The sequence below is a fragment of the Thermobia domestica genome, chromosome 15 (assembly GCF_964235325.1).
Source record: "Thermobia domestica chromosome 15, izTheDome1.hap1.1, whole genome shotgun sequence".
Lineage (NCBI taxonomy): Eukaryota > Metazoa > Arthropoda > Insecta > Zygentoma > Lepismatidae > Thermobia > Thermobia domestica.
In genome coordinates, this window is record NC_137468.1 from 54,242,131 (window position 1) to 54,258,843 (window position 16,713).

The 16,713-nt window shown below is 34.3% G+C and overlaps 1 protein-coding gene across 1 annotated transcript in view; it reads right to left on the bottom strand.

Moving 5' to 3' along the window:
- Positions 1–16,713, bottom strand: part of LOC145671032 (uncharacterized) — a 762,494-nt gene that overhangs the window by 443,395 nt on the left and 302,386 nt on the right. The window lies entirely within an intron of this gene.

The following is a 16,713-nucleotide window of genomic DNA, read 5'->3' on the forward strand; positions in this document are numbered from 1 at the left end:
TTATGCAAATGACGACTGAGATAAAACAAACCATGGAACAGAAGCTCAATGAATCTAACACAAACATGGAACAGAAGTTCTATGAAGCTAACCAGACCATGGAACAGAAGATAGAATTGAAATTCAACGAAGCTAACAAGACCATGGAACAGAAGTTCTATGAAGCCAACCAAACCATGGAACAGAAGTTCTATGAAGCTAACCAGACCATGGAACAGAAGATAGAATTGAAATTCAACGAAGCTAGCAAGCAGTATGAAGAATTAAGTAAACGAATAGAACGGGTAGAACTGAAATCAGACGATACGAAACAAACAATCGTCCAGGTGATGAACGACATATCCTCGCAGTTTGAAGAGAAGTTAAAAAGGATAGCCGATGAGTGTCAAGAAAAGCACGATCATCAAAATCATGAAATCTGTGCTGTAAAAAAGGATTTAACGTTAATAGAATCTTCCGTTAAACATCAAAAGATCCAGTTGGCTACTATGCAGGAAGAAATTAAAACGTTACAGGCTAGAGACACCATTTATCGCAATAATCTGGGCAGTGACCGCTTCGAGTTTCCCCAATCACCGGATATAAATACGCCTTCGCCGGAATCTGAGGAGGATATTATATTAGAGGAAAATTGTCCGAAGATCACTGATGAACGAAATATAAATGGTATCATGACACAGCACGCTACAGACCGGAACAATCACACCACAAGAACAAGGAGTGAGAAAAGAAAGGTAAAGTTAAGTGTCAAGATGAGCGAAATCAAAGCCATGAGTAAATTTAGTGGTAAGTGCAATGAAAATGCTAGTTCTTTCTTAGAGAAGTTCCAAGACGAATGCAATATAATGTCTATCGACCGATCACAATACATGAAATTAATACCCCATGTATTACTCCCACCTTGTTCCTTATGGTTTAAGGCAATACGTGATCACATTAGTACATATGAGGAATTTAAAGCGGCATTGATCGCGAATTACGAAAATGACTTTTTGCTGGCAAACAGAGATGCCACTCTTAGAAATCAACATTTCAATCCTCGGTTGCACAAATCTATTGTCGAGTTTGTTGTAAATGTCTATAATGAATTAAAGGTTGTTAATCCCTTGCAATCGGAATCAAGAATAATTGCATCGATTCGCAATTTGCTTCCATTTAAATTACAGCAGATCTTATTTTCCACACAGTGTATGAGTTTCAGTCATTTATTAATGCTTGTACAATGCTACGAAACTCAATACCATGCTATGAATCTAACACAATCAGGAATGGGTAAAAATAAGCATAATTCAGATCATTTGGTCCCTGTTCGGAATTTGAATATCCGAAGTGTGAATAATAATGAACCGAACCTAAGACGAGTATACTCTAGCAATCAAAATGAACAAAGTAGACAAGGCTATGTAGGGAATCCGCCTAACCTAATCAACCGAAGTAGACACAAAAATAATAGAAATACATGTCGAAATCCTAGAGATGCTACCAATCCTATGTATAGACATAATCATTGTTCACGAGATGGTACTTCGTATCCAAATTCAAATCACGATGAAAGACATGTACAACCTAATGTAGAACCTAACCACGATTGTGCGGTACAATGCACTTTATTAGATTCATATGCCAGTGCGAATGTAACATGATTACCGTTAACGAAATTAGGTTAAACCCATGTTGGTTATAGATTCTTGTGAATTTTCGTTTTAAAGTTTGTGTTAACATTAATAATGAAAACGATGGTTATAAATATTTGAAATGCATCTAGTTAAAGAGTTAGTAGCACCCAACATTCTTGATCAAATAAATAAGAATGAAAAATAACAATAATAATGAAAAATGTGTTTATTTAATAACAAAAAGGTGTCTTTTGTTTCTGTAAAATAAATTTATTTACTTCCATTTGATTATTCAAACGTAGGTTATGTTTAATTTTTATTCTTTCTTATTAATGTGAAGAATCATAATTCAATTTATAATTAGTTAAAGGCAAAAATTATTTTATATCAGATTGATTTGTGTTTAATTATCAAAGATTATGTTAAGAATAAGATCCATTCTATAAAATCAATTATTCAATGACTACCTTGAGTGAAATTCTTCTTTATTTTGGACATCTTAGTGCTACTATGTATACATTACAATTGCAACATCTAACTTATTTGTTATACAATGCGCCCGAAAAGAACAAATATTATTTGTCACATTATCGTTTGTAATAATGATCGAAACTAGTAATCTTGATAATTTGTGTTTCACCCTCGTTAATTATATTTCTAAGCGACGATGTTTTTAATGATAAAGAATAAATAATAATGTAATAAAAGAGAAATATTAATGAAATCAAAGATTTATTGTAAATGTATTTATGTGAATGATAATAACTAATATTTTATATATATATGAGGGTTAACCAAAAAGTAATGAAGATATATACGAGGTGTGATCAAAATATAAAGAACATATGTAATGTACGAACATTAATCTAATCAGACCAGTGGTTCTTGAATATAAAAGCCAAGCCTACTCATGACTTTTATATTCAGTCCCTTTGTCGGGCGACATTTTCTATAACGAAATACTTTAGTTTGTATAATATTTACCTGTACCGTGGGCAAAAAGTGCTCATAAATATGTAATATACTTAGTAGAATGTTCATTTTAAATTAACAGAAAAGAAGAATGTTTTTAATATATGTAAGAGATTATTATGGGATAGTTGTGGCTATGTACATGTTATGTGTTGACCTAGTCAAGTGAATTTATGTATTTTACGGTCTTAAAAAGAATATTTAAGACATATCAAGCAATAAAGGTGAGACTAATAATCTTTGAATATCTGAGTTGATTTTTGCATAAAGAAAAGTAATTATCGCTTCGTAACTTATATATTACGAGACGAACCAGGTTGACGACGCTTTTCTATAGAGTCGTTATACTATTCACTTTTGAGCAAAGGTCCATATGAACTCTTTTTTTTTGTGAGAAATTTGTTCCCAAAATATTGTGATACATTTATACAACACCCTGTATAGCGTGATATTTTCTCAATTAATATTAAAACCGGAAGTAGTAGTAAATGCTGCTGCTTCCGGTTTTAGTAGAGCTAGGTTAGAATTTATGTAGATGGAATACATCCTTGAGACACTTAATTGATTACAGAAAACCACTTCACATTATCTATTACTATATTTACTCTATAGCGATTAACTAAAACCGGAAGTTGTTTGATTTGTGGCACTTCCGGTTTGAAAAGAAGGTAAAGAGATAAAATGGTGTTTATTCTTTGTACGCCAAAATCGATTCCAAACCGATATAAAACAACTTCTCGCTATCTATGGTTATTTTTACCCCTATGTAAATCAATATTGAAACCATACAGTTGTAGTAAATTCCTATCACTTCTAGTTTTAATAGAGAGTTAACGATGGAGATGAAATATATTCCTAAATAATAACATGAAACCGCTTTTCACTACCAGTTCATTTCTACCACTTCAGGTTTTAATATCATTTCATTTCACAAACTTGATTCCTAACGTTTGACCCTCCACAAGTCTACACCCTGGCCAAAATTGATGGTGAGCCATCAAGTAGTTTTTGAAATTTATTTGTCTCCCGGACAGACGGACCATTTAGAGAGGAAATATATAAAAGAGTTTCGGTAAATGAAATGAAACGAAATATTTTAGTTTAACGTCCCACGATTATGATATTTAGGCTAAGACAGACGACGAATAAGGCAAGTAAATGATGATGAAACAATTGGCGAAATAAGAAACTAGGAGGATATGGGAGTATCTTGAGAAAACTTACGGACACAATATTGACCATTACAGACTTACTTGACCGGGAATCAAATCAGAGTTTCCACGTACCAGAAGTAATCGCTCTACCACTGAACCACCATGCCCCACTGTTTCAGTAAAGCGAACTCCTTAGAAAGTAATTTAGCCCTTCGGTAAATAGTGATATTTGTCTGCCTTAGTTCTTTCCAAGGTGATTCAGGTCTCAAAAATAACTAAATTCTGAAAGATTTATGAAACACAATTGAAAACTAGACTGGCGTTTTGCTAAATGGTTAGCGGAAGACTCGATTTTGGTTCCTAGTGATACTCATAGGGTTTGGATTCCACTTTAAGCTGTAGCTCTACTCTTTATATAGCCACAATGCTGAAGAATGAAGATAAAACATCAAAATAACAAAGAGAAACACAAACAACACTTTTCGAGTTTGGTGTTAAGTTACTCAAAATATTTTACTGTCAATGATATTTCACAATACTTTTAAAGTTCTATAAGATTTTGTCGCCTTTAAGTATAATTTTCCTAGCAAGTGTTTTGGATCATTATTTAGTTATTTCGATTGTCACACTGTAACCAATAACCGTGAAAATAAGTGCCTCCTACCATAAAAAATGTACGGTTTACCGTTTTTCTAAAATAATGGTAGGAGACCGTTTTCCTGTCAGATGCTTGTGTCGGGCATGCGCATTGGAGAGAAAAAGCACATGTTCGAAGCGAGGATTCATGGCGCGTAGGTTCGGATGTGTTGTACTTTGTTTTGTTTCTTTCTTTTGTTTGTTTGTTTGTTTAGTGTGTGGTTTTCTGGTGTGATATACACGGTATTACAGTTGAAGATATCCTGGAAATTCAACATTAAGCAAGGTAATGTATGGGAAAGCACCATGTTAATATTTGAGCTTTGTTCGGTGACAAACAAAACTTTAGTTGGCTATCGTGGCAAGCAGATTGGTCCAAAGTGCAACGATTCGAAACCAAGAAGCTGCTGGATGTATAAAGTCTTATGATAATGAAGCCAACTACGAGTGGTTTGTGAAGCTAGAATTAGAATCACAATGTTAAAATACTATTTAAAAAAAAACTTTTTAGGAAAAGTGTTTCGTAGTTTACCGTAACAGCATTACATAACTTGTGTTGCATCAACTGGAATTTTTCATGTTACAGAAACAAAAGTATACTGTCACTCATGTGTGCCCGAAGGAGGGGCAGGAGGTCGCTCCCCTAGCTAGTGAAAACGTATTAAATTTCTTAATACAAATAAAAAATATCAGGGTATATAGTAACCAGGGAGTTGAGTCCCCTAGAAAATTTTCATCGGGCGCCCATGCTGTCATTATTTTTTCTGGATAAATAAATTGAAAAATATTTCTGTAAATGTTTTTATCTTTAATTTTGTTATGAGTACCTATAATCTGTTCTGGTGTCTTGTTAATACATTTGAGCGTTTAATAGTCTAAATATGATAAAGTTCGATACTCTGGAAGTTTGGTGACTTTTTTTTTTTTAACATTGATGCCACTGTTACATAATTATACAAACACGTATTTATTAATTTGAGATAGCGGATACTGGATACTATAGGCAGTGTTGTGAGAAGTCATATGGTTTTACACTTGTTTAGTCGTACTTCTGGTCATTCTAAGCTATGTTGTCGAGTGCCTGCTTGGTTATCTGAAACCGTAATAATGCGACTAATCAAATGAATCGCTGATTAGAATATTTGAGGTCTATTAGTCTACTGGTACTCATAGCGAAAATACATGTAATAAAGCTAGTCTTAACACTGCAACAGAATATCGATTTATGAATATCTTAAAAGGACATGGATGTTTGTTCCAACTACATCTTCAAAGCCTGCGAAAACAGCTATAAAATTCAAGATTTTTTTTTGTATGTAATATCGAATCCTCTTCTGGTGTTTTGTTCAATACATGACAAAATTAGTAATTTTGAAAAGAAAAACCAATGTATGTTCAAGATGATATCAGAACAAGGGTTCGATATTACAAACTAAGAATTAATTTCAACTTTTATTCTTATGGATATTATGCACGTCGTAGGTGCAACGCTTCTTTCGTTCACTTTTGTTTTCTTTAGTTAAGTAGTCTTTAACACCAGTGGACCAGTGTGCACTCTAGTTGCATCCATCCAGCAAAAATTATTGCTAGCGAGTGTGTGATACAGTTTCCAGCAATTCGATGAAAATTGGGTCAATATATATTGACTAGCAAGAATTCTTACTGGATCTAGCAAGAGGGCACAGGTGTGTTATTACCGTAAATCTTGTACGGTAATAACACACCTGTGCTTTTTTTAAAAAAACGACCCTTAAATATTACGGTAAATTACCGTAAAATATACGGTACCAAATTTGTTTCTAAACACGGTCAATATTATTTTGCTTCTAAATATACGGTCTGCCGTTTTCATGAAAAAACGGTGGTCCGTAAAATTTAGGGTAATCGGATGGCAGCGAGAGTTGACGGTAATCGGTCAGTAAATTTAAGGCGAAATTTTTTACAGTGCAGTTTTAAAAATTTTTAATTACCAAACAATAATAATAATAATATTTCTCCGCGATATTGTTGAACCACAGAAATCCCTGCATTAGATGAAACATTAAAGTGGCTTATGGAACAATTAGTTCCAAAAAATTCGTTTTTCCTGTCCACCATTTCTGTGAGCTTGATTCATTGTGGTGCTGCTTGATATCCATTGAAATTAACTGCAGGAGACTTCGCGATTAGCCATTTTCAGTCTGTGCTTTTTAATTTGTCTTTTTTTTAAAAAAAAAGTTTTTAAAGCCAGAGAGTTGGATCGAAAGCCATTTGGAATCTGCTGCCATTAGATAAAAACTTTGTGAATGGGACCTTTCGGTCGATATCTTTTGTATGTCTAGGGAAAGATTACTTGGAAGCATGTCAAAAACACCTTTCTCCTCTTTCTTTTTTTAATAATTCTTTTTTTGAGTACCGTACGCCTGGCTTTTCATATTCAACATATTAAATTCTTAAATCCGTCATATGTCAACCTAAGGTAGAAGCTTTGGAAAAGCGAGTGAGATAATGTACGTGGTTTCTATTTCGTCATATGACTGTGAAAAGGCAGTAGTTTCTATTTCCGGGCGAGCACAAATTAGATTTTTATAAAAATGAATAGAGTCATCTGAGATAGATATACATATATACATGTATCATGGAACAAGAACAATGTGTATTGTATCTATTCATATTTGGAAAGAAAGTTTAAAGGTGAAAGAAAAATGTTTTGAGTACTATTAACAAGTAGTATGTGCACCATTTCAGAAAGTGTGTGTGTCACTGTTAGTAATAAATGTGTCATTGTTAGTAATAGATGTGTCACTGTTAGTAACAGCTATGCCACCGTTAGTAATAGATGTGTCACTGTTAGTAATACATGTGTCACTATTACTAATAGATGAGTCACTGTTAATAATAGATGTGTCACTGTTAGTAATACATGTGTCACTATTAGTAATAGATGAGTCACTGTTAATAATAGATGTGTCACTGTTAGTAATACATATGTCACTATTAGTGATAGATGAGTCACTGTTAATAATAGATGTTTCATTGTTAATAATAGATATGTCACTATTAGTAATAAATGTGTCACTTTTAGTAATAGATGTGTCACTGTTAGAAGAAAACAGAGAACAATAGACACTTTTAGCTAGTTAAAATGCACTTATTTATTTTGCATATATAGTGCATGAGTAAACAAACAATCTTATGTAGTTGAATGTAAACTAAATATATTAGGCGTCCATTAATTATCTTTACAACTTCAGACTTTAATATGATAACTTGAAAACTATAATAGATAACAACAAACGGTTTTCAACGGTGACAAGGTAACTCATGTTTTTTAAAAAAATATTTTGCAGGTAACGCAGATTTGACGAAAATGTGGACGCCACAAGAGGAAGCTTAGTGTGTAGCCTGGTTCATAGAGCCGAAGTCCGATACCAAAGTACAACAAAAGTTTCAGAAACAGTATGGAAGAGAACTACCATCTCGACCAACTATTTGGGTTTGGTGTATGTCATTTATGGAAACGGGGAGTGTTCTCCATAAAAAAGGGACAGATTGCCCATCTGTTTCAGCTCAACTACCAACATGGGCAAGATACAGCAGGCGTTTGCAAGGAGTTCAACAAAATCAGTGCCTACGGCGGTTAGAAAGTTGGAAGTGCCACGATCAACATACAACGACTCACCAAAGGTAGTCGTCAACCCTGGTTCGGCTAATAATATAAGTATTTCTTTTTAGTGGCAGTAATCGTCTACACCTTAAAATATCTTCCGTAATTATATTCACTAGTATTATCACCTTTTCTATTGAAATTACAAGTCCATGATAAGTGTTAGATAATTTATTCGTTGATTCTCTTTTAACGTATATTCACACAAACACTGTCTTGTAATCATACATGTTAGTTAAGTATCTATAAACAACTACATAGCAACCAACTATACAATAATAATGTATATTTCTTACATATATTAAAACATTCTTCTTTTGTTATTTTTAAGTAACATTATATCAGGTATAGTGCTTGTATAGAAGCACTTTCTGCCCAAGATACAAGTAATTATCGACCGATACAAAGTATCTCGTTGTATAAAATGTCGCCCGATGATGGGACTGAATATAAAAGTTACAAGGTAGCTTGACTTTTATATTTAAGAACCACTGGTCCGTTTATAATAATGGTATTATATTAATTATGTCCTTTACATTTTGATCGACCCTCGTATATAACTTTATTAAATTTCCTTCATATAAATACATTTATAATAAGTCTTTTATTCCTTGAATATTTATCTTTTATTATAAAAACGTCGTCGCTTACTAATATAATCAACGAAGGGTACGAAGTCAAAAACGTAAGAAATAATTTCATTTTAAAACACATTACAATGATCAACAGTTTCAATCATTATTAAAAACGATGATGATAACAATGTTTGGTCTTTCTAGGGCGCATTATATAGTAATTACTTTAGATGATATTTTACAGTATACATCGTATCAATAAGGCGTCATAATACAGAAGAATCTTATGCGAGTAACATATAAGGTGGCGCATGTAGACAGTCGTCGGATAATTAACTTAATAGAATGAACCTTATACTTAACATAATTTTTGACAATTAAGTTTCAACACAAATCAATATAATATAAATAACCTTTGCTTTTAATCAATTATAAATCAAACTATAATTCTTCACATTAATAAGAAGGAATTAAAATCATTTGAAAATTATCATTTATTGAAACAGACGTAATAAAGTATCTACGGGTCCATTACCTACTCCTTTAATGTGTTGTACTTCAAAGTCATAAGGGTTGTTTTCATTATTGACATTAACACATAAATTTGAAGATAAATGTTCATAAGAATCTATAGCTGATATGGGCTTAACCCTTACTACATCAACTGCAGTCAGTTTAAATTCGTACTTGCATATGATTCTAATAAAGTACATTGTACTGCACAATCGTGATTATGTTCCGCATTATTTTGTACATGAATTGCGTCATTATTTTGATTTTGATACGAAGTGCCATCTCTTGAATTACGATTACGTCTATCCATGTAGTTTACTGTATTTCTGGAATTTCGCCATGTATTTCGACTGTTTTTGAGTCTACTTCGATTAAGTGATCTGACATAATTATTGTCACGATTGGTTAGGTTAGGTGGATTCCCAACATATCTTTGGCTATTTTGATCGTTCTGATTGTTTAAATTTGCTCGATTTAGGTTATGTTCCGTATTGTTCACATTACGGATATTTAGATTACGAACAGGTACAAGGTGATCTGAATTGTTTTTAATTTTACCTACTCCCGCTTGATGATTCAGTGCCTGGTATTGAGTTTCATAACATTGGACAAGCATTAATAAGTGATTAAAACTCATGCACTGCGTAGAAAACAGGATCTGTTGTAATTTAAACGGTAGTAGATTTCGAATAGATGCAATCACTCTAGATTCCGATTGCAACGGATTTACGACTTTTAATTCGTTATACGTATTTACAAAAAAATCAACAACAGATTTGTGCAAACGAGGATTAAAAGGTTGGTTTCTAATCGTGGCATCTCTGTTTGCAAGTAAAAAGTCGTTTTCGTAATTTACAATCAGCGCGGCTTTGAATTCCTCATATGTATTGACGTGATCTCGTACTGCTTTAAACCATAAAGAACATGGTGGGAGTAATAAATGAGGGATTAGTTTCATATATTGCGATTTATCTATACACATTATACTGCACTCATCCTGAAATTTTTCTAGGAAAGAAGTAGCATTTTCATTACATTTACCACTAAACTTACTCATAGCACGTATTTCGCTCACCTTTACACTTAACTTTACATTCCTTTCACCATTTCGTGTACGTGTTGAGTGATAATTTCTACCTACTGCGTTATGTGTGGTTCCACCATCTCTTTTCCGCCCATCTGTATTCCTTGGATGAATTCCTTCCAAAATAATGTCCTCATCGGATGGATTACTTGAAGAAGAGATAACGTAAGGTCCACGTTGATCTGCTGCGGGTGAATGCGATGTCATCTCTTGTGAACAAGGGAACTCCAAACGATCATTAACCATGTTGTTGTGGTATGCGTTGTCCTTAATCTGTAACGTCCTAATTTCCTCTTGTAAGGTAGATATCAATTGAGTATTTGCACGTATTTGGTTAGAATTATCTGTGACCTGAATCTTTTGCTGACGAACAGACGATTCTATTACTTCCAAATCCTTTTTTACACAATTGACTTCTTGGATTACATGGTTGTAATTATCCTGGCAATCTTCTGATAATCTTTTTAGCTTTTCATCAAACTGTAATGTGATGTCTCTCACCGCCTGGATAACGGATTGTTTCGTCTCTTCAGATTTTTGATCTATTTGCTCCAATCGTCTACTTAATTCTTCATATTGTCTACTTGATTCATCGGATTTCTGCTGCATCGTCTGTTTTAATTCGTTGGACATCTGAGCCAAATTTTGCTTCATGGCTTCTAAATCGTCTTTTCGGCTTTGTTCCTGTCGCTGTAATGCCATTAAAAATTTGTCTTCTAATGTCAACATTTCGGGTGTAATGGGAGCTATATTTTGCTCGTTGTTAACACTGTCAACAGTTTCGTTCTCTACTATCTCGCCGATCATAATTTTTCTTGTGATTACTTTGCCACTTCTGAGAATAGTTGAGTTCGTATTCATGAACCTTCTTACAGAGGTAAATTCACCCTTACTTTAGACTTCGGGATATGAATTTACAAGAATCCCGGGTGAGGTAAACCAAAAATTTTACAACGACTCACCAAAGGTAGTCGTCAACCCTGGTTCGGCTAATAATATAAGTATTTCTTTTTAGTGGCAGTAATCGTCTACACCTTAAAATATCTTCCGTAATTATATTCACTAGTATTATCACCTTTTCTATCGAAATTACAAGTCCATGATAAGTGTTAGATAATTTATTCGTTGATTCTCTTTTAACGTATATTCACACAAACACTGTCTTGTAATCATACATGTTAGTTAAGTATCTATAAACAACTACATAGCAACCAACTATACAATAATAATGTATATTTCTTACATATATTAAAACATTCTTCTTTTGTTATTTTTAAGTAACATTATATCAGGTATAGTGCTTGTATAGAAGCACTTTCTGCCCAAGATACAAGTAATTATCGACCGATACAAAGTATCTCGTTCTAAACAGTACATAAAGTCTTGCATGAGAGCTTACGTCTTTATGCCTACAAGGTGCAGTTGTTTCAGGCACTAAGCCTACGAACAAACCTTAGAGTAAACACCTCTCAGTGGATATGTTAGCCAAGATTGACACAAACAATGACTTTTGGGAAGAAAGGTTTGTTTCTCCGATTTGTCAACTTTTCCTGTATCCTGCAAACTAAGTCATCATAACGTTCGTATATGGCGATCCGAGCGTCTTGATATTACACGCGAAAGGGAAAGAAACAGCCCGAAGGTCAATAAATGGTGTATACTTATGCACAATTGCATCATCGGTTCATTCTTTTTCAGCTAGAACCGTCAACAGTGAAGTTTACCTGCACATGTTACAAAAATTTGCTGTGCCATTGGAACGCCTACAACTGACGTCGTATACTAGTAGGATGAGTTATCTCACTGGCCCCTAGATGTCCGTCAAAGTTTCCTTATAGATAGATAGGATGAATTGGTCTGATTCGATGGCCGCTACGATCATCTGGCCTCTGGAATATTTCTTGTTATGGGATTCTGTGAAGAACCGGGTGTACCCGAATCAAGGTTACAAACGTCCAGAACTTTAAGATATACATTTGCAATACACTTGAACATGTCACCACGGAGTTTCCTGGAGCGTAAATGGGCAGAAATTGAATACCAACTGGACGTTATCCGTGCCACTAAGGGAGCACATGTTGACATTTATGAGGAAACAGAACTTTAAGAGTTATTTTGGAAACTATTTGTTATTATCTAGTATAGATTTTAAGTAATTAAAATCTAACGATTTAAAGGAAATTTATGGTCACACGATGTATCAATTATTACTGACAACAAATGACATACTTTTAGGGGCTATACATTTTATTTTTTCTGTATTTTGTTGAAAACTGCGGATGGGATTTTACCTTCAAAACCATCTGATTTTCTTCAGCTCGATGTAACCTATCAATTGTTATACAATATTAAAGGTTAAGAGTTAATAATAATAATTTTGTTCTGTATACTGTCGTATAGCTAATTGGTTGATTGGTTTGATTTTAGCTTTCCATTTCAGCACTGATGTGGTATATCAGACGTGGAGCAGTATTAGCTGTGACGTATAAAAAGCCAGTAGGCCTACAGTTTAGGGCGGCCGCACATTGGCCAAAGGAAAGTCAGCCAAGTCTAGGCAGGGGGAGACAGGAGTGGGTCAGAGATGGAGTGGGTCAGTGGGTCAAGTGGGTCAAGTTTTCTGAGTGGGTCAGTGGGTCAACAGCATGTGACCCACTGTGACCCACCACCCACCGTGACCCACGGCGACCCACCGACTCAGTATGATATACCGACCCTCTCTGCTCACTGCATTGTAGACAGTATCTTCTGAAGACTGGTAAATTTGTCTCCGTTTTACTTTCAAGACCTTCGTTTCCCTTCCTTTTCCATTTGTTTCTGTCTACTTACCTGAGGTGAGTATATCTAACCAAGTGAAAAAAGAACTTCAGGACTTTTAAATATTGATATTTTTAATTGTAATAATAGCAATAGCACTTAAGCTACTACTTGGCTTTCGAGATCTGTGAGTTTTTAGAGGAGCTAACTACTGGAAAAAATACATTTTTGAATCACTGTAATTATAAATTTTTATATAAAAAATTGAATGTAACTATGTGTGCCTGACCATCACGGTCAAATTGCAAAGTCAAAATGAAATTACTTTTGGTATATAGTTAGGCCTTAATCCAAACTGGGATATTATATTGCTTTTATTATAACGCATAATATCCTAAGGAGATAGAGAGGATCCGAATTTTTGCGAAAAAAATGAGTATCTCGCAAACCGTTAAACTTACTGAGCTGAAATTCAGTGTACTAACTCTTTATTGAAAATAAACAGCATGTGTCCTAGCATTTTTTTAAATTCTCCTTTATGGGGGGGAGCACTAAATTAGTCCTAAAAGCGACAGTTCTATTAGCGACTGGAACTGTTATCTGTCCTATGAGCGATTGATTCATTACAATGAAATTATGGAAGATGATAAGATTTCCTCTTGTAAAATATGTTTTCCTCTGGCGTTATTAGCGTCCGAACAACCTTTCTATGAAAAATGTACGTGTCAGTGATACTATTCGCCAAATATATTTACCCTCAACTGTGAGTGCAAAGAAACTTATCTTAATTTTGAGTTAGATTTGACATAAAACATATCAAATAACAGAGTTATTTCCATGAAAAGTGCATTCCTATGTAATTAAATATTAAAATCCAATTGTAATATCCCCTTTCCTCGAAAGCTCTGCTTTATTCTATGTACCGGTACTTAATGTAATTCAAATCTAATTACTCACTAAGCAATATATTTCATTTTGGAAAAGTTAAACGTGTAACAGTTTCGCATACTATCTACCTTTTAGACTTCCTAAGACCCAATGAATGAAATGAGAAATACATTTCAATAATAGTGTATAAGAAAGCTTTTGAGATACATTACATCTGATTAGCTATTCCCAACCAACGCCATTTTTAATATGAACGAATAGATTACTCATAGGCCAGTGACCCACTGCGACCCACCGACTCAGTATGATCTACCGACCCTCTCTGCTCACTGCATTGTAGACAGTATCTTCTGAAGACTGGTAAATTTGTCTCCGTTTTACTTTCAAGACTTCATTTCCCTTCCTTTTCCACTTGTTTCTGTCTACTTACCTGAGGTGAGTATATCTAACCAAGTGAAAAAAGAACTTCAGGACTTTTAAATATTGATATTTTTAATTGTAATAATAGCAATAGCACTTAAACTACTACTTGGCTTTCGAGATCTGTGAGTTTTTAGAGGAGCTAACTACTGGAAAAAATACATTTTTGAATCACTGTAATATATAAATTATTATATAAAAAATTGAATGTAACTATGTGTGCCTGATCATCACGGTCAAATTGCGAAGTCAAAATGAAATGACTTTTCGTATATACTTAGGTCTTAATCCAAACTGGGATGTTATATTGCTTTCATTATAATACATAATATCCTAAGGAGGTAGTGAGGATCCGAATTTTTGCGGGGAGAAAATTAGTATCTCGCACGCCGTTCAACTTACGGAGCTGAAATTCAGTGTATTAACTCTTTATTGAAAATAAACAGAATGTGTCCTACCATTTTTTAAAATTATCCTTTTTTTTTTGGGGGGGGGGGGCACTTTCTATATATGGAATATTGGTAGTGAGTTGGTTTGTAAAAATGATCAAAAGCGATCGATGCTATTTAAGAAAAAAACAGAAACAAAAAATACAGTGCTTGGATTCATATATCCATTGCTTTCTACTATAATAATTGCTGAAGCTTATGTTTATTATATGGAGCGCTTACAGCACAGGGCAATCAACCCAAAAACTTGTGACTAAAATAGGCATAAAATGTGTACTGTAAGCTTAATTACATGGAAATTTTAAGTTTGGATTGTACTCATAACTATATGGAAAATTTTACACTTTTTTTCCTTTACGTTGGTCTATTTACCTTGATTTGGAACTTTCAAATTTCATCCTTTTTTCCACTGAAAAGTATTGATAATTCAACAAGGAAATAATTACACTATGATAATTTAATTTAAATTAATCGTAATTTGGCACATGGCAAACAGCAGTGTGGTAATTGAAGGGGAAGAAGGAGGGACATTCCCATTCACCTCTGAACACTTTCCAGGAACCTCGTTCCCTTTCGCTTTCTAGGAAACTTGGTAATAGCATCAAACCTTCATGTGTAAAAATTAAATTTATAAACAAATAAGAAATCATCAGTTTATCAGGCTTTAATTGATAATTTATTCACAAGACTCCCTATCGAAGGCGTGGTAGATGAAGTTTCTGTTCCCATGAGTCGACATTGCCAACTGACATGGTCGATATGGAAAAGATGTTGTATGGTGATAGAGAGATTATACGTACTTCTTGCTGAGTATTTCAAAACTGACTAAGAAAAATCGTTATCAGACTTAAGTCTAACAAGCAGATTGTCGATGAGGAGTTTCAAAAATCGGGTAGAAGTATTATCAATTTCCACGACAGAGTGCGAACGGGGATTTCCCCTTATGAATTTACAGATGACTGATATTAGAAATAGATTAAGTGCTCAAACGTTCTCTAACTTGTTGTTCATCAATGTTAATGGCCCACCGCTAGACAAGCTCAAAGTAGACGAACTAGTTATTTCTTGGCTGAAGGATGGACATCTTTCCGCTGCAGATGATTTACCACGAAAAAGTTACCAACAGGAAATAAACCCGATTTCAGGTTTAAGGTGGATGTATACTTGTATTAGTAATGGCTTATTTGTGTTATTCAACTTTGTATCTACTTTTTAGTAAGTCTCTTCTATGCTTTAGGTAAACTACTTTGAATAAATATTCATAATAATTGCAATTATGCATATTTGTAATTTAAATTTAACGTGGTGTTTTAGTGATTACACAAATTACAATTATGAGCATACTTTATGGAGATACTCTCACATAGGGTACCCGAGCACCTTTATAAACTATGAAAAACTGATTTTTCAAGTTTTTTGTGAGAAAATACTGTGAACTGAGAAACCATAAGCTTTTCCATATTGTACAGGGGTATTTTCCTGCGAATAGAAGTTTCTTTTGGAATGCGTTGAGAAATTAACACTTGCAAGAATACTCTCTTAGTACAAGTATATTTTAGGCACACACTAATTTCCCCCCACCTCGAAGTGTTTCAATTTCCTCACTGACAAACACTTTACCATTTGATATTGTAAAGATCAGATCCACCATTATTGTAACAGAGTGGTACTTGAGCGATTGACTAGAAAATCAAATTCAGATTAGTGACAATTTCACAGTCTTGTTTTATTACAAGTGTAAACTGTTTAGTCAGTACAGAAGAGGCCGTGTATCGTGTTCAGAGTTGATGACGATGGATTTTGGTAAGTCAGAATAGGTCACAGTGGATGAGAGTGGTTCATGGTGGGTCACGGTGGGTGGTGGGTCAGAGTGGGTCACATTGGGTGGTGGGTCATGGTGGGTCAGAGTGGGTCACGGTGGGTGGTGGGTCAGAGTGGGTCATGGTGGGTGGTGGGTCAATGGGTCGTGGGTCACGGTGGGTGGTGGGTCAGTGGGTCGTGGGTCA